Here is a 21224-nt window from a genome sequence, read left to right as displayed (position 1 = left end):
GACAATGATACTAGTACTGATAACAGCTATACATAAGTTCGAGGTCATTAGCTCTGAAAAATGGCTGCATATTCGTGTGTCAATATTATAAATTTTTCATATGTTCTTCAAATAATATCAGGCTACAAGAGATGGCAAGAGTCAGCAGTAAATGTATTTTATGCTCTGTTGCAAACGTAAAAACCTTTTCCTTGTAATTCTTGAAAATAAACTGTACCAGATTTTACAAAGACAGTTTCTTGTAGATGTCCATGTCTCACGTCATTCTGTCTTCACGCCTTATTTATTTTTGTATCTTGTTATTTGCGAGTATTTTTTTAACTCAAAACTTAATCACGCTACCACAGCAATATAACTAATATTCAACAGTGACGAGATTAACACTTCATTCATAGAAAGAAACTTTACCTGTCGCCACCAGAAAACAAGTTCATCTCTTTTCTACAGTTATGAAGCGTGATTCAGCGTCTTAAAAAGCATCCAGGATAGTACAAGTTGTAAAACAGATAGCAGTTGGTATCTCTACTCGGTTCCAGCCGAACTGGACACGTCAGCGACACGTGCACTTGAGTATCTTCACGGAAGACATCATTGTTGACAGTGGGTGAGTTATTTACTGCAGACTCTGGGTAACTTGTTCCCCCTTTAGTGCTGCAGGGTTAAAGACACCGTCGTACCTTCGTCTGTGTGGCAGCAGTCGTTGATACAATTATCATCTAGCCCTCTCTATAAATAAGCAGCTTTCATTAGAGAAGACGACGCGCTACATTATCCGCGTGCCGTAGACTACGCAACGACGGAAAAGATATTAAGCTGCCGGTTACGTAGTCTAGACTTTTAGAAGGCAACGCTCACATCATGCTAAGGAGCGTACACGCAGAGAAAGTCCCATCTATGAGTCTCTGTATGTCTCCACGTCTTGTATCAAATGTTTCTAAGTCGGCGCCTATGGCAATATTGTTTATCTACAAGATGTCGTGGGTTACCAGTACCCTCCACACCTGTCATGCCACAAATAGACCGTTTTTCTCGCTTCTCAGTGCTGTCTCTACAGTAAATTCGACTAATTATATCATTCTCTTCACAGAGTATTCCGAAGTGAGTCGGAACAATAAGGAGTCACTGGTGGCAGCGCATCAAGCTGAATCAACCAAGCTTATTGGTGCAGTGATCAGTACACTAGGCTCGTATTCGGAAGGGATGGGGTTCAAAACTATATGTGGCTGTCCTGATTTAGGATGACTGTTATTTCCCCAGATCGCTCTAAGCGAAAGACAGGATGTCTATTTCAGCCATGCCATGACTGACAGGCAACCAGAACCTCGTGCAACCTGACTAGTGCACTGTCACTAATCATTAAAGCGTTACCTCCCTTCTTGATATGCAAATTTTCCGCAAATGTATTGGTTCCAGATTCAGTCCTCTGCCCGCTTATAGTATGTAGGATAGATTATAATGCACATTTTTCGGTGTTTCGTCTTTTCAATCGGGGCGCCGTGGCATCGGTGTTCCTCGAGAGAAGATGGCTGTCTCGGTAGAAGGTTTCACCCTCACTTTACGCTCATATCATACTCATCTGCTGCAACATAAACATAAACAAAACATTACCCATGCACTCATTTCAATCGTCCATACAGCAGAGATACATGTCTCATACTTCACATACAAGTCAGGGGTAAACTGTTCTGAGCCCTTAGTGAATATGAGACTTCCAACATTCGTCTCTGCAACTGTACGTCTACCTATTATCTGTCGATTAAACACGTTCTTAACCATTCACTTACTTCGGCATTTACCTCGCTAAATATCCACCTATCCGACCATTCACTTACTTAACTATCTGCCTACCTGATCATTCACTTCTTAACCACTCATCTACCTAACCAACCATCTATGTAACCGTCCACATAGCTATGCGTCCATCTACCGAACCTTGCACATACCCAACCAACCAGTTACCTAACCACCCACCTACCTAACTACCCACCTACCTAACCAACCACCTACCTAACTACCCACCTACCTAACCACCCACCTACCTAACCACTCACCTACCTAGCCACTCACCTATCTAACCACCCATCTATCTAACCACTAACCTGCCTAACCACTAGCCTATCTAACCAGTCACCAAATATCTTAACAACGACTTACCTAAATAATCATCTACATAAACGGCTACCTACCTAAACAACCAACACCTAACCATCCAGCTGCTAGGCCATCCCACCTACCAAATCATCCACCTACTTAACCATCCAATTACTTATCCATCCACCTACCTAATCATTTGCTCACCTCAACACTCACTCACGTAACCACTCCCTAACCTAACCACTCACTCACCTACCCACTCACTCACCTAATCACTCACTCACCTACCCACTCACTTACCTAACCACTCACCTATCTAACCACTCACTTACCTAACCAATCATCTACCTGTCGAATAAGCTACTTATCCATCAACCTGCTTAATCACATGCCTATCTAAGTATCTATCTAATTAAACGTTACTTACCTAACCATCTACCTAAGTAACTATCTTCCTACCTAACTAACACTGTATACATCCTACCGTTTCCCAAGATGAAATTGTGTGCTTTTGTAGTCCACACAACACACTGCAGAAGGTCGACTCTTTATGATAGCGGGATCAAAAAACGCCGAAAGGCACTCCACAGACGAAAGACATGGAATTTAAAATCTAAATCTATATTGGTGGTAACATCCGAACCCGCGACCACTTCTGTCGCTGTGAGATCCCTTTAAGAAGATGAGCTAACTATGATGGGCTGTTGAAAACAAAGGTTGCAGTGGTATTCCTAAGAGGTCATTTTTTACGTTTAATACGACGCGATCGTTTCTGTGTGGGATCTCACATAAATGCAATACGTTAGGCGGCGGTGTCGCATCGCGTGGAGGTCAGGCTGACAACGGGCGGCTGTTTCCGAATGGCACGCGGGCAGAGCCAGCCTCCGGAATGACGTGATTCACGAAGCGGGGTTTCCGGCGCGCCGCGGCGTGCACGCGCGCCCGTCGGCTATGTCTCTCCGCTGGCCGTTGTTTTCGTCTTGTAGCTTTCCGATGTATCGTGTGAACTGTAATTACCGTTGTGCCTCACACTTATCTTCTACCGCATCTTTGATAAAAGCTGACGGTGCTTATTAGGCCGCGGCCTGTCCAGTTTACAGAATGCGTACGTGTCACTCCGCGGCCACAGCTCGTCCGTACTCGGGATGCGCCTCACACCAACTCCATACTTTTTCTTACCACGGGTTCTTACTTCGCTGATATTTCCTATCGTTCGGCACACAATAATTCCCTATATCAAAATAAAAACATTGTAGGTTTTCTTAACTGTTACAAGACTTCAGCGTCATTTTGATAACGAGGTCGTTACGTACATGACACAGACCTAATTTTCGAGTGAGAAGTCACCTGCTTCTAGGATAAGTGGAATATCGCACAAATATCTGGGATCTATTTGCAAAATACTTGAAAATATAAAGTGTTGCGACTGGTTTCGTTTTATCTTGACCCGTACGCCAATTGCACTTGATAGAGGGTATAGGTGGTTTAAGCACCCGCTAACTAGGTACAATCTTGTTCGCCGGCTGCCAGATAAATGGGGATCGTATGCTGTACATGGCTACCTTGAACACATTGTCAACTTCGTGTACGTAAAGAGTCCTTCCCGAACAAGAAAGTCATGTCAGCGAAATTATTGTGGATTTACGTAGCCCGTGTTCTCTGACACATGAAACAAAAAATATTTGAGTCATTGATTTTCTGTGCTTTTGAAAGCCACTGTCTTCCCACGAACTAGTTTTTATGAGTGGTTCCACTGAAACAAACAGTAGGAACAGCGAATGACAGATTGAGGTTCATAGGAAGAATCTTGAAAGAAATGAAACTCATCCAAGAAGGAAGTGGCTTACAAGGCCCTTATCTGATCAATTCTTAATCAGTGTTTATCACTCTGGGACCCTTACCAGGTAGAACTGATAGAAGAGTTAGATAAGATCAAAAGAAAAGCAGCACATTTCGCCACGGGTTCATTTAGTCGGCGCAAGAACGTTGCAGCGATGCTCAACAAACTCTACTGGCAGGCGTTACAAGAGAGGCGTTATGCATCACGGAGAGGTTTACTTGTCAGATTTCGAGAGAGCAGCTTCCAGGAACAGTCGAACATATATTACTTCCTCCCACATACATCCCACGAAACGACCACGGCGACAAAATTCGAGAAATTAGATATAATACAGAGGTTTACCGACAGTCATTCTTCGCACGCGCTATTCGCGAGTGGAATAGGGCCAGTGGAATCATTTAGTGGTAACAAACGTGCCCTGCGCCATACATACTTATGTGGCTTGCGGAGTATGATGTAGATGTAACGTGAAGATGAATTATCTTTAGTCGCGATTAGGAAATTTTGAATTTTATATTTGTAGCAAAGAAGATATGTGGAAGCAAGAGTTTCGTGACCAAACAAATACGATTCACAACACCTCTTCTGTGTTCATTAATTTTACTCACGAAATAAATTCTTTGTCGAATTACTTGAAGAACTTTTCTGAACAATTCGGCAATTATCCCCGAGACAAAATGCTTTATGTTCAGAAGGATCAATTATTTTCTCCTTTCTGACTCAAATGTAATATAATATGTCTTTACGCACAAACGGTAAATGACGTGTGGGTCCTATTTCACAGGTCCGTGTATTTTTTTATGTTTACTTGAGATAGTTTTCGGATGAAAATGAAACATCTGCACTGCCGTCGTATTAATCAATAAGACAATCGTCTACCAACCATAGCCAGTTTGCTCTGAGTAGCAGAACGGTCTCATTAATTCGCCTAGTGGAAACGGTCTGTGGATTAACTACACGCCGTGCTGTCGGCAAAGTGTTCAAGCCATTGGGTTATCTTCAGCTATGTATACCATTGTACACCAGAAATTATAAAATATATGTATATAAGTATAGCGTTATGGACGCTCTATTTCATTTATTTTTACAGTAGATATGCATTTTATACACACGAGGTTTCACGTTTAATCTGAAAAGACTGAACACAGTACACATGTACATCTCAGTGAACATACATAGAATACCGCATACTTATATCCTTGGTAACTGTACATAGAACACATTACCCACCTCTTCCAGAGTGGCTCAACACCAAAAGCTGCAACTCCAGGAAAACTAGTACGGTGTGGACGTAAATCAAAGGTATGCACTAGTATAACCGTGAGCGATTATTATGATTTTCATTCAAACTGTCGTTGTTATCAGTTAATGTGAGACTGCAGAGAAACTGAAAGAACAGGGAGATAGAGGTATCAGGAAATAATTAACTAACCAAAATGGCAAAATAGATTTCTTTTCCGTGGACTTTTCTCTGCTTAAGATATAGCTACATTGCCGTCCGCTGTGACCGAGCGGTTCTAGGCGCTTCAGTCCGGAACCGCGCGACTGCTACGGCCGCAGGTTCGAATCCTGCCTCGGGCACGGATGTGTGTGATGTCGTTGTGTTAGTTAGGTTTAAGTAGTTCTAAGTTCTAGGGGACTGATGACCTCAGATGTTAAGTCCCATAGTGCTCAGAGCCATTTGAACCATTTTTTTATGGCTACATTAAATGTCCCCGTGACAGCCAGAGTTTCTGACTGATCAAACCCTCTCGAGGAGAACCTAGGAACTGCTTCAAAAGGAAGCAGTGGATACAGTTTTCTGATCTCTCCTCGACCTCAGGGATTCATGTGCTAAATTTATCCCATTCGAAAGAAGGATGATTATAATTAAACATCGATTAGGATATTCGAGACGTATAGATAGCTCGAACTGGCAGTGGAAAGGAACCAGCAGTGGCGTTGTTGAAGGGAGAGTCCTGGCCTGCACTTGAAACAATTTAGGGAAACCGAGGAAAACCTTTACCAGGGTGGCCTTATAGGTGTTTCAGTCTTACTCCTGACACAAATTCGGTGCTTTTAATCATTTCGCCAACTCGTCTGGCATGCTACTGCAACACTTACGCTCAGGGAAGCAGCGGTCGGAAGGCTCAAGGAGCCAATAAGGGGAAAAAAAGTCCAGCTTAGGAGTATCTTAGACTAGATTTAGTCGAAGACGGATTGGTCATGGTAATCCAGCCCGACCAACTCTAAGGCTCTTACGGCAGCGATCATAGCTTTCTTCCAATTCATCAGAATAACCTAGAAAACGTGACTCCAGTCTGTCTGCTTGTTAGGATGGTAGCAGTCGCTAATTACGCAACAGTCCTGGTCTTGTATTGTGGCCATCGGTTCGACAGCATTGTCAATAACATATATATACGCATAAGTGAGTACATTAGTTCCTCTTTGAACACCACCAAAACAGATTCACCACTGTGTAAGAAATGAGATATTTTTTTCATACCTCAAAATTATATTGTCTTGTTCTGTGGCAATCGGTCCGACAGCATTGTCAATAACACATATGTACACGTAAGTGAGTACATACGTTCCTCTTTAAACTCCACCAAAACAGATCCACCACTGTGTAAGAAATGATATATCTATTTCATACCTCAAAATTAAATTAACTTCATTTTTTCATGTTGCAAGTAGGACTTTTTATAATAGTTTCAACAAATCGACATATTATATTCTAGGAACGGAAAGAATGTCAGATTATAAGGTTTCGCCTACGATAAGTCACTGCAAACGAATAGCATGCTCGGACAGAACAAGAATGGGAAAGAAAATCGGTGTCTGAATCAAAGGAACTATCCAATCATTCGCATTTGTGGTCTATGAAAAACAGTGAAATCCTTTACCTGAATAGTCAGACGGACATTTGAAACGCCGTCTCCCAAAACGTGAGTGCTGAGCCTTAATCACTGCTGCACCTAGCACTTTGCTTTACGCTCTGCGTCGGTCCCGTGTTTGCTACTAATAAAAACTATCCCAGTTTGTTTCTGCAGAAACCTGTAATGATTAGATTCCTACACTAGTGGCGTAAATCCCACGAATTATGGTATATCCGGGCACACTGTCTTTTCTTAATCGTAATGCCTCTTCTGGCATAAGGAGAACATATGCAGAGGCTGGACAAAAAGTATGAACACCCTGGTGACGGAATGGCGTTGTACTTCCTTTTCTCCTTGTATTGTAACCGTCTCTATGAAAGCAATTTCCAAACGTATTAAAACTGTGCCACAGAGCGGGACGCTCAGTCGGTAAGAGTGATTTCCGCCAAGGTCAAAGTTTCAGATTCGAGTCCGGGCTTGGTAAACAGTTTTAATGTTTCAGCACGTTTCAAAGCAGCACACGCTCCGCTGCAAAGTGAAAGATTCATTCTCGAAATCTCTGGTGAAAGTCCTTTGACTCGCTAGTACGTCTGTGATCGTTGCTTTGTTATACTGATATTTCGTTGTTTCTCATTGTACAGACACCGAAAGACGATAAAATTAGCACTGTACGATTGTTTGGTACCTAAATAAAAGTTTTGAAAATTTGTCAGCTATCTTTTATTAACATTATAATTAATAATTTTTAATTATGGTACCTAAATGACAACTGTTGCTAGTCTACCTGAGGTATATACATCCAATGCACCTAACCCCCTAACAGTTAATGGAGTTCACGGGAAAAGTTCGTCTGCCAAGTACAGTAAAGGCAGGAAGACTAAACTTCCTAACGTACACAGGAGGGCATTAAAGAGGATTGTTACCTCTGATTAGGGCCAGTCCTAAAAGATATATAAATAAAGGTACTCTTGTGTAGCCGATTTTGGATTTGAAACGATCGTCTGGTGTGTCAAAGTGCTTTCGTAGTTTTTCCAGGGCACTCCCGATTGCTGTAGGAAACCACAGTTCACTGAACAGGAGTCTTCCTGTACGTCCCTTTCGTGTTTGTTCAACATTGGGCAGCGAGAAGTGAGCATTTCCAGAACTAGTTGAAACCTGTGGAAGAGTAGACGCGGAGAAACCCAAGAACAATACCTTTAATTGGAAGTACTCGAAAGAATAATTCTAATGTATCTGCAGAGAGGATCAGACAATGAAACACCTGTTTCGGCGTCCACAATGACCTGTGTAGTGTAAGGAGAAGGAATAACTCAACTCTTAAAAAAAAGGTGTAATGAAAGTTTCCAGAGTCTGGGCCAAGATCATTTCACATTACCTACCTGTTATACGTTTCAAAACTACTGTTAAACAACCAGATTCATATATTTATTCTGTAAGACCATTCTCAATGAACAGCCACTATTTCTATGTTGTACTGCTTTTGACAAGAATAATAATAAAAAATTGAAATTTGTGGTAAGTTCCTAAGGAACCAGACTTCTGAGGTCGTCGGTCCCTAGGCTTACACACTACTTAATCTAACTTAAACTTACTGACACTAAGGACAACGCAGGCACCCATGCCCGAGGGTGGACTCGAACCTCCGACGTGGGTAGCCGCGCGAAGAATACTAATAAATGATAATTCGAAGACCACTGTCACTAAAGTGATAACTGCTCTTAATAAGCATACAGAGAACGCAGTATCAACGATAACAGTTTTCTATCAACTGCATAAACGAAATATTTGCTGTCGAACTGCAATAGTAAAAAGAAAGGCTACAATGACAAGACATCAGCCGAGCACAGAAGCTGAACATAGAACGAATCGAAAGATTTAATGTGATCCGACCAGCTCTACTTTTGATGTGTAATCTGTTGCAGGACGTATTTATGTACAGACAATGCCGCAGGAAGGGTGCATCCGAAATTGAAGCTGGACGCAGGTGGTGTAATGGTTTCGGCACTCTGCACCATGGTTTTCGTAAGTACCTATAGCCATATTCAAAAGCAAACAAAAAAAATGGTTCAAATGGCTCTGAGCACTATGCGACTTAACTTCTGACGTCATAACTCGCCTAGAACGTAGAACTAATTATACCGAACTAACCTAAGGACATCACACACATCCATGCCCGAGGCAGGATTCGAACCTGTGACCGTAGCGGTCGCTCGGCTCCAGACTGAAGCGCCTAGAACCCCACGGCCACCCCGGCCGCAAAAGCAAACAGTGGCCAACGAGACATACAAAAGCATCATACGCCTACATCTGAGGACTCCGTCTTCCAAGACGACACTGCATCTGTTCACACGGATATAAATATTCTAGCTTTGTTAGAGGCGTAGAAGAACGAAATAATATGTATTCATGACCTCCACAGTCGCGAGAGTTGAACAGTACGCAGTCATTGTGATATGTACTAGAGAAACCTCATCATCATCTCTCAAGGATATTCACGCAGTTTATATGAAATCGAAACAAGTCCACCGAAGTAGACTATATTTCCTGATAACTATGACAATCCTTGGGAGAGACGGCTATGGGAAAACTATTTCACCTGGTATACAAGGTGCAAGAGACAGGTGAAATGCCCTTAGATTTCACGAAAAATACGATAATTCCAAAACCAAAAAAGGCACATGTTGAAAGGTGTGATTATTAACGAACCTTCAGTTTAATGAGTCATGGCTGCAAAATATTGGCGCGAATTATTTACAGCGGAATAGCAAGACTGGCAGAAGCCGACGCCGGGGTAGCTCAGTTTTGGTACCAGAGAACGAGGCAATGTTAATCCTAAGATTTATCTAAGTGAAGAAGTTGAGGAAAGGTAAAATTACATCTATAGCATTTGTAGGAGAAAAGTTTTAACAATATTGACTGGAATATTCTCGCTGAATTTTTGAAGGTAGCAGTGTTATCCACAACTTATACAGAAACCAATCTCCAGCTAAAAGAGTGGAGGGTCATGAAAGGGTAGCAATAGCTGAAAAGAGAGTGGATACGATTGTAGCTATTCACAATGTTACTCAATCTGTACATTGAACAATCTGTGAATGAAACCAGGGAGAAAGTTGGAAAGACATTTTTAAGTCCAGGGAGAAGAATTTAAAGCTTTAACGTTTGCGGAAGACACCGTAATTCTCTCAGAGATGGAAAAAGACTTGAAAGAGCTGTCAACAGAATGGAAATAGTTTTGAAAAGAGGTTATAAGATGAATGTCAACAGAAGTAAAATAAGGGTAATGGAATGTAGCTGATGCTGAGAGAATTAGGTTGGGAAATGAGACATAAAAAGTAGTCGATGAATGTTTATCACAGTGAAATAACTGATGATGGCCAATGCATACTGGCAACGGCAAGAAAAGCACTGCTGTAAAAGAGAGATTTGTTTACACCAAATATACATTTAAGTGGCAAAGAAACTGGTATAGACATACGTATTCAAACACAGAGATGTGTAAACAAGCAGAATATGGGGCTGCAGTCGGAAACGCCTATATAAGACACACGAGCGATGGGACACAGAATCTCCGAGCTAGCATCGAACTGGGGATTTTCCCGTACGATCGTTTCACAAATTTTCCGTGAATATCAGGAATCCGGTAAAACATGAAATGTCCGACATCGCTGCGCCGGAAATAGATCCTGCAAGAACGGGACGAACAACGACTGCAGAGAATCGTTCAACGTGACAGAAGTGCAACCCTTCCACAAACTGCTGCAGATTTCAACGCTGGGCAATCAACAAGTGTCAGCATGCGAACCATTCAATGAAACACCATCGATATGGGCTTTCGGAGCCGAAGACCCACTCATGTGCCATTGATGACTGCACGACACAAAGCTTTAGGCCTCGCCTGGGTCCGTCAACACCGGCATTGGACGTTTGATGACTGGAAACATGTTGCCTGGTCGGACGAGTCTCGTTTCGAATTGTATCGAGCGGATTGACGGGTACGGGTATGGAGACAACTTCATGAATCTATGGACTCTACATGTCAGCAGGGGAGTGTTCATGCTGGTGGAGGCTCTGTAATGACGTGGGTCGTGTGCAGTTGGATTGATATGGGACCTCTGATACGTCTAGATACGACTCTGACAGATGACACGTACGTAAGCAGCCTGTGAAAAATGTTCAAATGTGTGTGAAATCATATGGGACTTAATTGCTAAGGTCATCAGTCCCTAAGCTAGAACACTACTTAACCTAAATTATCCTAAGGACAAACACACCCACCCATGCTCGAGGGATGTGGTGTGGTGGTGTGTTGGGGCTTATGGGCGCTCAACATCGAGGTCATCAGCGCCTGCTCGAGGGAAGACTCGAATCTCCGCCGGGACCAACCGCACAGACCATGACTGCAAGGCCTTAAACCGCTCGGCATCCTGTCAGATCACCTGCATCCATTCATGTCCATTGTGCATTCCGACGGACTTGGGTAATTCCAGCAGGACAATGCGATACCCGGCACGTCCAGAATTGCTACAGAGTGTCTTCAGGGACTTTCTTCCGCTGGCCACCAAACTCGCCAGACATTACAATTATTGAACATATCTGGGATGCCTTACAACGTGCTGTTCAGAAGAGATCTGCACCCCTTCGTACTCTTATGAATTTATGGACAGTCCTGCAGGATTCATGGTGTCAGTTCACTCCAGCACTACTTGAGACATTAGTCGAGTCCATGCCACGTCGTGTTGTGGCACTTCTGCGTGCTCACGATATAAGGCTGGTGTACCAATTTCTTTGGCTCTTCAGTGTAAGTGCAGCCTAGTACAGAAGTGAAATGCGGACGATAAGTAGTTCAGACAATGAGAGAATACAAGCTTTTGAAATACGGTAATACAGGAGAATGCTGAAAATTAAATGGGTAAATAGGATAACTGATGAAGAGGTACTGAAATGAATTGTGGATGAGAGAAGTAGTTGCACAAATTGACTAAATGGTTAGGTGACAAACTGAGTCATGAAGGAATATCAAGTTTGGTTTTGGGAGGCAAGTGTGGGATTTAAACTTTATAGAGCGAGACCGAAGCTTGATTGCAGTAAGCAGGTTCGTGATGTAGGATACAGTAAATCTGCAAAGACGGAGAGGCTAGGCAGCATAGAAAGCCCAGTCTCCGGACTGAAGACCAAAACAATATACGCCAAAGTTGGCAATACGACTTATTAAACGGTTGTTCACATCATTCTGCCCTATTGTCGACCAAAAAGAAACGAAATAAAAGGTACGGGCAGTTTATATTTCGATGCGCGGCAGCGGATGAGGTGACGCGGCGCAGAGCTCACCGAATCCCGTCGCCGAACCGCGGCTCGGTGGAAGAGGCGTCGTGACGCTCGTTACGGCGTCCAGACGAGACGGACGAGAGGAGACGAGACGAGAGACGAGCAGGCGAGACGGCGGGCCGGCGCCGGCAGGCCGCGGGCTGCAACAAAAGAATTACTCGCCATGTGAACGCCGCCCGTAAAAAAGCGCCGGGCCCCTTCCTCCAACCCCACATCCCAAACACAGAACTACAGTCGAAGAACATAAAAATAAGGCCGTACGATGACTATTATGTTGGCTGTGGCCGGTAATTAGCAGGGGTAGGCACCGCCGGCCTTGGGGCGTAATAACAGAGGCAGCGCCGCCGCCGCCAGGCGCCCGATCTGCACACCTCGCCTTTTGTCCTCTCCGCTGATTCCGCTCTCCTTCCTCTCACGTGATGCCGGCGCACCTCACACACGCCGGTCCTCGGCTTTCCCGCCAATCTCAAAAGTTGCGTCTCCACCGTCGTCACTGCGTAGCGAGATCTAAAATGCGCAATACGTACTCGAATTGGCACAGTGGTTTGCACTACGCAATTGTGTTCCGGTCTGCTTCGTCCAGATCCTCAACTAGTAGTTCTGATCTATGTTTCCTGTGTTTTTTTTCCTTTTTAAGGTGAATGCTGGGATGATTTCTTCTACAAAACTGTGCCCATTCCTTCCTTGTTCCTTGTCTAGTGCCGCCCGGGATAGCCGTGCGGTCTCGGGCGCCTTGCCACGGTCCGCGCGGCTCACCTCGTCGGAGCTTCGAGTTCACCCTCGGGCATGGGTGTGTGTGCTATCCTTAGCGTAAGTTAGGTTAAGTTAGATTAAGTAATGTGTAAGCCTAAGGACCGATGACCTCTGCAATTTGGTCCCACAGAACTTACCACTACCTTGTCTAGTCCGAACTAGCGCCCTTTCTCAAATTACTTCGATGTCGACGAGGCGCTGATCTCGACGTTTCCTTCGGCCTTTAATCATTGGGCTCTAATTTTGGAGGTCAGTGGTTAAATCCCCGTCCAGCCATCCATATTTCAGGTTTCCGTGCTTTCCCCGGACCACTAACATAAACGCCTAGATGGTTCGATTGAAGAGGCCAGCCCGATTTCATTCTCAATTCTTCCTCATTCCGGGCATGTGCTCCACCTCTAATGACCTCGACGTCGACTAAACGTCAACCATAATTTCCCAACACTTCCTTTTCCTATGCCAGGCAGTTTGAAGTTCATTTTCATCTTTCCGGATACTTAACACGCGTTCGAATCAATGAGCTTTTGCATAAAACTTCTCCTTATGCAACACAGAACGAACAGCTTAGGCGAATTTTAAGCAGTGGCTTATCCAGCACCTCATCCAGTGTAACAACAAGATAACAGTTATGGAAGCTAAAGTCTTCAACTCAAAAATAACAAGAAGCCGTAAGAAATAAGGCACATTTTTTATATAATAACTCTAGAGATCTCATTCAGTTGATTCTGACCCTTGCATCTCACAACAGTAGACAGCGCTCTGCTTAACATTAGGTTAGTATCCCGTCACAGTTTTTCTGGCAGTCAGATAATCACGTGTAAACTGTAAAGTAGTTGTTATTACATCTGGATGCAGCACAAAGTGTTGCAAAAGGGAAGCAATTCAAAAATAAAGAAAGTTCAAGTTAGATAACCTTAAGATAGTTCTGGAGCTTCTTTACTGCCAGTGCAGTTGTTGCAACACTGGGCTCGCTTTCAAAACGCGTCGAGCTCCCATACAAATTTGTAGTTTTCCTGCTTTCCGTAAATCATTTCAGGTGAATGCTGGGATAGTTCTCCAAGAGCACTCATATAGATTTGGCCCGCCTTCTATGTCCGACTGAGCTACTACTGTGTCTCGATTTAGATAGGACTTTAAAGCGTAAACTTGCTTCTCTTTTTGTCTGTAGTCTGCCATTGTCCAGTGGCCTCGTGTTAGGAAGGACACGGTTCAGATCCCCGCCCAGTTACACAGATGTATATTTTCCGTACTGCCTACAAATAATGGAATAATTTATTTCAAAAGGACACGGCCGGTTTCCCTCAGCATCCCTTCCCAGTCCGATGATGTGTTATGTCTAAACGACTTCTTCATCGTCGAGACACTAAAACCTAATCTTCCTTCCGTTTCCATTGTGGAAGCAAGAGCAGAAAAAAAAGTTGTGTTTTCCGTGCGCTGTTCATTACTTCTTACGAGTGCTCTACTCGTGAACGATGTGATAGGTGTAGCAAATTCCCAGTTGGTTAACTCACTGTACCTATGTTAGAATACCAAGACGCGCATTAGTCTCGCATACACCGACGATTTCTGTGTTAAACAGCTCGTGTTGTTGCTTGTTAATGAACGTGGTTCTTCATCGTCGCTCTCTTTAAGTGAGACGGTAGTATAGATGAGTTTTCAAAAGTGCATTTCAGCAGGATCTCTCGTTTGTACTTATGTGTTGATCTACATAGCCACAAGAGCAAAAAATGGATCAATAAATTCCGTTTGTGTATCGCTGTCGAGTACCATGAAATTAAATGGTTCAAATGGCTCTAAGCACTATGGGGCTTAACATCTGAGGTCATCAGTCCCCTAGACTTAGAATTACGTAAACCTAACTAACCTAAGGAAGCACACACATCCATGCCCGAGGCAGGATTCCAACCTGCGACCGTAGCAGCCGCGTGGTTCAGGAATGAAGCGCCTAGAACGGCTCGGCCATTCAATTAAATTCAAATTTGAATTTGAATCTTGTTTAAGAGAGTTTACCAAACATGACAGGATTTGAGTAAAAGTCTTATTTCAGGGAAAGCGTATTTTTGGACTTTTCGATAGTTACAGAAATTGAGCTGGGACGATGGAGAAAATACATTCGACCAAGGCCCCACCATTTTTGCTCTAAATGGATTCCCGGAATCACTTCAAGCAAGTGAGGGGATTTCTAATTCATGAATGACACGGTTAATTGTCAATTTATCAAAATTTAACCAGAAACTCCGTTCACTGTACCCACGTTGACGAAAGAATGTGAATCCGAAACTTAATAACGAGTGTGTTTCCCGCGGTATGAAGTAAACCATAGTTTTATGTGGTAACAAGGTCATTGTGGGATGATGATTCTTGAGCAAATCAGATGATATGACTAAGGTGACAAAATGACTCATTAGAATCACCCACCGATATCATATCGGTCTAAGATAAACGAGATTTTATCGTTATAATTTCTATTCTGTTGTGTGGCATTTTCCTTTTTTGAACAAGTATTAAATAAAGAGCATTGCTTTCTACTGAACTCCCTTATTGCACACATGTAATATGCTTAACACGTGACAAATCCATGTCATCTTGTAGGGAATAATTTTAGAAGTTACTAATTAAATAAGGTCATGATATGACGATTAACATCAATTTCGCCTATGAAATTCATCCTCAGTCAAATTCTGGCCATAGATTTGTGTAACAGGTTTTCCCTTTTGGTGGTGTTAATCTGGACTTCATAATTAAAACTAGTTAGTGACTTGTACTAAGTACTGTGTTTGAGTCCTCGTGATAGCGGGATTCAAGGAAGTAGGACACAAAAGTGATGAAACATATGTAGTATTCTCGTTAGCCAGTTCAATCATCACCGCGACTGGAAATAATTATTTAATACTTGACAGTCTGCAGCTTACAATTACCGTGAAACGAAAAAAAAAGGTCTTCTAGTTTGCAATTCACACACTTGACGGTTTTCCTGAAATGTATTTCTAGATTAACAAAATGCTGAATTTGACGTCATGAAATCGGTCGTGAAATATATTCGACGTTATATCCCTTACAGTTGTAGGGCAAAACTATTGACATTTCGTAACGACAATGTTGCTTAGAAAAAAAATTACCTTATTTTTCAAAGAGCAGGTGGACTACTTTTGTGAGTTTTCTTTGTTTTGCGTTTTGACTTAATCTTGAAATAAAAAACTTGGACGCTGTCAGTCAGCTCATGAAACAATTTTAGCTTCCAATGTATTCGGAACAGTTTCTTGAATCCATTAGTTCAGGACATGTTGGTGTTCAATAGCTTCACTGTGGTTGATTCTGCAGTCGCATTGTATTTTCCGAAATTTCGACATTGTCGTCAGACGACCATAGGGAGGTGACATTGTATGCCATTGTCAAACGGTTCTGTGTTAACACTACGTTATGAGTGAGAACAAATTATGTTCTCAGTGTAATGATCGAGTATGCAGTCAAAAACCTTTCAGATTATTAACGCTCCAAAACTTTCAGATTACATCTTTTTAAACAGTTTGAGACTGACATACGTCATGAAATCGGTCGTGAAATATATTCGACGTTATATCCCTTACAGTCGTAGGGCAAAACTATTGACATTTCGTAACGACAATGTTGCTTCGAAAAAAAATTACCTTATTTTTCAAAACATCCCTTTCACCACGATGACACTAGAATAGTCTTAATTATCCATGAAAACAATTTATAATTTAATGATAAATTTTAAATTAATAAAAATGGTATGTACTCTTTTCTCCCGTGTTAAAGCTTTAGGGGAAACTACTCTGCTAAAATGAACTCCAGAAAGCGGGTCTGTTTATTTCCCAGACTGATGGCTAGGTTAATCCACGTTGACATATCAACGTCCCTGGAATTTTTTGCCTCTGATTATTCGTCGCTGTCCGAACCTTCCCTTCCCTGATGATTAAATGTATTTCGCCATATCTCCAAAAATGAAATGCATCTCCGCTTCTTAATAAGAGACACTGTTCGAGGTTTGTGATAATCGAGTTATTAGATAGACGCTCCATGTCGAGAAAGCAATTTCATCTTAAGATATGCCAGGTATTAATGATTCAGTTTATAATCAACAAAATGTAATTACAGTTTTTGTGATGAGTCTGCTGACGCTCGTACATCAACGTCAGAATTTTCTGGCCGGTGTGCGCGCGTACATTCTCGTCCCTACACAAATTCAATTGCGCCTGGAATAAAATTATTTACTTCTATAAGGCCCCTTCACAATCCATGTAAATGGAAAACGGTATTTAGTGCACAACACATAAAATAAATTTCATCTGACATATTTATTAACACATTACATTACATATGGTTTAAAAAATTCTTAAGAATGCATGTACACTCAGTTCATGCTTTTAAATATACACATCTCCGACAAAATTTATGTCACTTACAAACTTGACGGCAGAAACTGCAGCTTTTACTAAGAGGAACGCTACTCTGTGCGTCGAATTTAAAAGAACGCGTGTGGAGGAAATATTTTGCCATTGTTTGTAATTTTCCATTCATATTTCACACAGTTTTGGCATTCTTCGTTCAGACTAATTTACTTCCTGGTGTAGCTCCTCTTCAATGATTTCAAGCACGTTTGTTCCTCTGCCACTTTTATCACTTACAGTACTCGAATATCATGTCAAAGGAGTTCATGAACGATTGCTTTTCATTATTGGAGTAGAATAAACAGAATGTGCCAAGGCATTTCTATCGGAAAATGCAAATATTATGAATTATTACCTTCATAAATTGCTAATTCAGAGAAGACTAAACCTGATTACTATGGTGAAAATAATAACATATTCACAAAGTAGGTACGGCGAACGGGAGAACTCTCTAACCGCAGACTCACAGGCTTCTACTTACATTAATTCAAGTTAATGGCAATTGTAAAGAATAGACGCGTCTTAGTAAGTTTCGGAAATTCGAGACAAATATTTGCAGCGTGCCGTATTTTCACTGAATATAGTCTGTCTATATTTTTATATTTTTTGCGTCCTAATGACAGTAGTGTTAGCCTTCTATAGTGTGTAAACTTACGTTTGCCCCCACATATCTGTCACAAAATCAGGACGTTGCGGCTATTAAGCCTCAGCGAAAATAGTTTCCTTTATATGTCATGTACTGATGAAACACACAAATAAAATTACAAGTTATATGAAACGTTACACACGCAGGGGTATTTTACTTCTCTCCCGCAACGTATTTCCACCGACATTCAGTATTCAAAAGGTTTCATTACTGATAATTAAATCAAATTTAGTGTTAACAACAAGAACTATTCAGCTTATGTCACAGGGTTTTAAGAAAATGATTTACACGTTTATACTTTCCTCGTCGCGGTTAAGATAGAAAGAATGCCATGGCATTTATATGAAAAAAGTAAACATTACCAGATGAAAACTGGTAAACATTATCAGCATCCTCGACTCCTGCAGATAACGGCGTAGTGGCTCAAAAACACAATCTAAAATATGAAAACTAACTTTTCTATGATTCCACAACTTCAAAAGCATTTATTTAATAACAGGAAGGAAGACAAATCACTGACGAACAAAGTGTTAAGATGATTGTGAAAGCCATCTCATGTACGAAGGCTAAAACTAGTGTGTCACATGGAGCACATGTTTACTCGATTTGAAAGGTTTCTCGCTATTACTACTGTTTAGTTACTTTCCTGAATCTTTCTTTAGGCCTTCCTGTTTCACTGTATATATTTTCCTGTGGGTTTCCAAAGTGACTGAGCGCACTTGGACAGTTTCACTACTAGCGTAGCTTCTCAACTTACAAGAAATACACAAATTAATTTAATAAGATATTTGCAGAAATATTTTCACAAACTTATTGTTCTCCAGAAATTATGTCTAAGCACAATGCAGCACCCTACTGTTTTTAATCAGTAGTTACTTCCGATTTTTATTTAAAATTACCAGACAATCACGAAATGCGGACGCAGTGAAGAAAATTAGTATTTGATGAAAGAGTAATTATTCTCACTGACATTTGTCGTAAAGTTTAAATCATCTCTGTTCTGTGAGTTCATTTAATTGCCGGCCACTGCTGATATCACGGAATGGTAACTTGCACGTTATATGTGAACTGCTTAAGAATGTCTAAGCTTAACAAATCAGTTCTTGAAAACATAAAAAATCAAGAATTTGATTTTTACAGCGAAAACATTTTTCAAAAGTTTCAGATTTGTTGTGTAACAATCACTGTGACTCTCTTATTCTTTTATTACACTGTATTCTTAAGAGAATGTTTGTTGTTCTCAAACCATAAAGCGAATTAATCACGACACAGCCGTAAAGTTAAAGTGCTTGTAGTCAACGATCTATTACATATTTTAACCAAAACAAACAACACAGGAGAAAGACAAGAAAATTCCATTACCAAATAACTAACCGGAAAAGAATAACATACAGTTAGTACGAATTAGGGTGGCACCTAATACATCAACACCGAAACTAGTGAGAATTGCACTATCGAGCGGCACGATGATTTATATAAATTTACGACAGAAGACTAAAAAGATATGCACAAAACATAAAATTCACTTTAAGAAGTAAATGTTCCGAATGATGATGGATTAATAGCGCCAGAAATGTTTGGGTTGTGAACATAGAATACCTGCTTTCTTTTCTATAGGCGGGACGCTTCTGACTGTGAAACCTAAAAGAATCAGAAATGCATCTACTGTCCTACATATCCATGACGCTAATATCTCAGCGTCATGTATTATCAACTCAGATGAATATGAAAGTAATTAAGTACTAACGAAGTCACGGCTCAGTATCAGCATCTACCGCATGAGTGATACGCCACCTAACGACGTTAATCGTACCGTAAATTTAATGGTATGTCGCAAATCCTATTTGACTCGCCATATGGCAAAACTTCCATTATTTTTAGAGTAATAATTTAGTGAGTAATGTGTAATCAGCAGGCAAACTGATTTTTTTAAAATTTCATTTTCATCACATATTTTTCGGTGGAATCAGACTCATTTACACAAGAGGATAGAAAATTTCTCTCTCTCTCTCTCTCTCTCTTTCTCTCTCTCTCACACACACTCCCTCCCCCCTCCCCTTCCATTGGGATCAGCAACTTCATTATTTACCGTAACGTAAGAAGAAAAATTTTGTATATTTTTCTGCGTTTTCATTTTTAAACTTTTGGTAAGACGTGTTTTTCAGACAGGATGTATTGGGTTGGGCGAGTGCAGGAAAACTACAGAAAACGGTTACGAATACAGAAAATGAACTTTTTATCAGAAGAAAGGAAAACATGAATTTACCGTCCCGTTGAGGAATAGGCCACTAGAGACGGAGCACAAGTTTTGTGCCACCTCACTGAGTAAACTGATGTCGGGCTGAACACTGAGGATATTAGCAACAGTAACTGAAGAGGTCATAAAAAGAAGTCGTTTGAATTAAGAAATTCGGCGAGCTATAAAAATATTTCCGCAAGATGGAATTTTGTAGCTTCATCTCCAATGGCAACGGTAGGAGAACAAAAAATATGGAAAGACTTTCGTAAGGAAGGTTCTGCTAGATCAATAGCTGCAACAATCCAATTTTTTCTAATGGTACAGTCATTTATACCTTCTTACTGTGAGACACATTTTGTAGTCGAGGATTTCGGTTTAACCATTGCTTGGATTCTGCTCAAAACATGAGTCTTGCATCTTTAAATACTCATGAGTACGGACAGGCAAATTTCTCCAACTCCGTTTTGTACATGTGCTCAGGAGCTGGTGTTTGTCGATGACACACATAATATACCATGTTTATCCACGTTCTTACTTTCCATGGTAGTTATTAATTGTAGTAAATAAAACACCACTGCTACAACAGTGTTCTTTATTACTAATGCTACCAGTTTCGAAGGATTAATTCTCTATCTTCGGGCTTTTTAAAGTGGATAATTACAAGTAAATGACAAAGGATAAGCCACTAGCTTTCAATTTTACTGGGTTCGTGTGGTATTTTCACCATGGGTCATAGAAACGCAGCGGCTGCTGGACTGTGGTCACAGCTGTCTGTTTAATTATTGTATGTGTAATTGCATTCCTGTAGCCCACGGTGAAAATATGCCACCGCTTTAGTAATACTGTAAGACAGTGGCTTATCCTTTGCCTTGTGGCTGTAATTTCCCATTTTAAATGTCTGAAGACTGTCAGTTAATCGCGAAAACCTGGTAGAATTATTGGTAAAGGTTATCGCCGCAAAGGTGGAGCAGTATCTACAATAACATACGATTTTTTTCACTTTTGAATAACTAATCAAGAACCATTTGGCATCCGCAGAACATGAGCTCCTATGGCC

At 41.3% G+C, this 21224-nt stretch overlaps 1 long non-coding RNA gene across 1 annotated transcript in view; it reads right to left on the bottom strand.

Annotated features, from left to right (window-relative positions):
• Window positions 1-21224, bottom strand: part of LOC126299220 (uncharacterized) — a 126463-nt gene that overhangs the window by 27036 nt on the left and 78203 nt on the right. The window contains exon 2 of the long non-coding RNA XR_007552746.1: window positions 12121-12257. This is a non-coding gene — a long non-coding RNA (uncharacterized LOC126299220). The remainder of the gene's footprint in view (window positions 1-12120; window positions 12258-21224) is intronic.

The sequence above is a fragment of the Schistocerca gregaria genome, chromosome X (assembly GCF_023897955.1).
Source record: "Schistocerca gregaria isolate iqSchGreg1 chromosome X, iqSchGreg1.2, whole genome shotgun sequence".
NCBI classification, from domain to species: domain Eukaryota; kingdom Metazoa; phylum Arthropoda; class Insecta; order Orthoptera; family Acrididae; genus Schistocerca; species Schistocerca gregaria.
The sequence above is the reverse complement of the archived record's forward strand: the minus strand, read 5'-3'. Positions and strand labels throughout refer to the sequence as shown.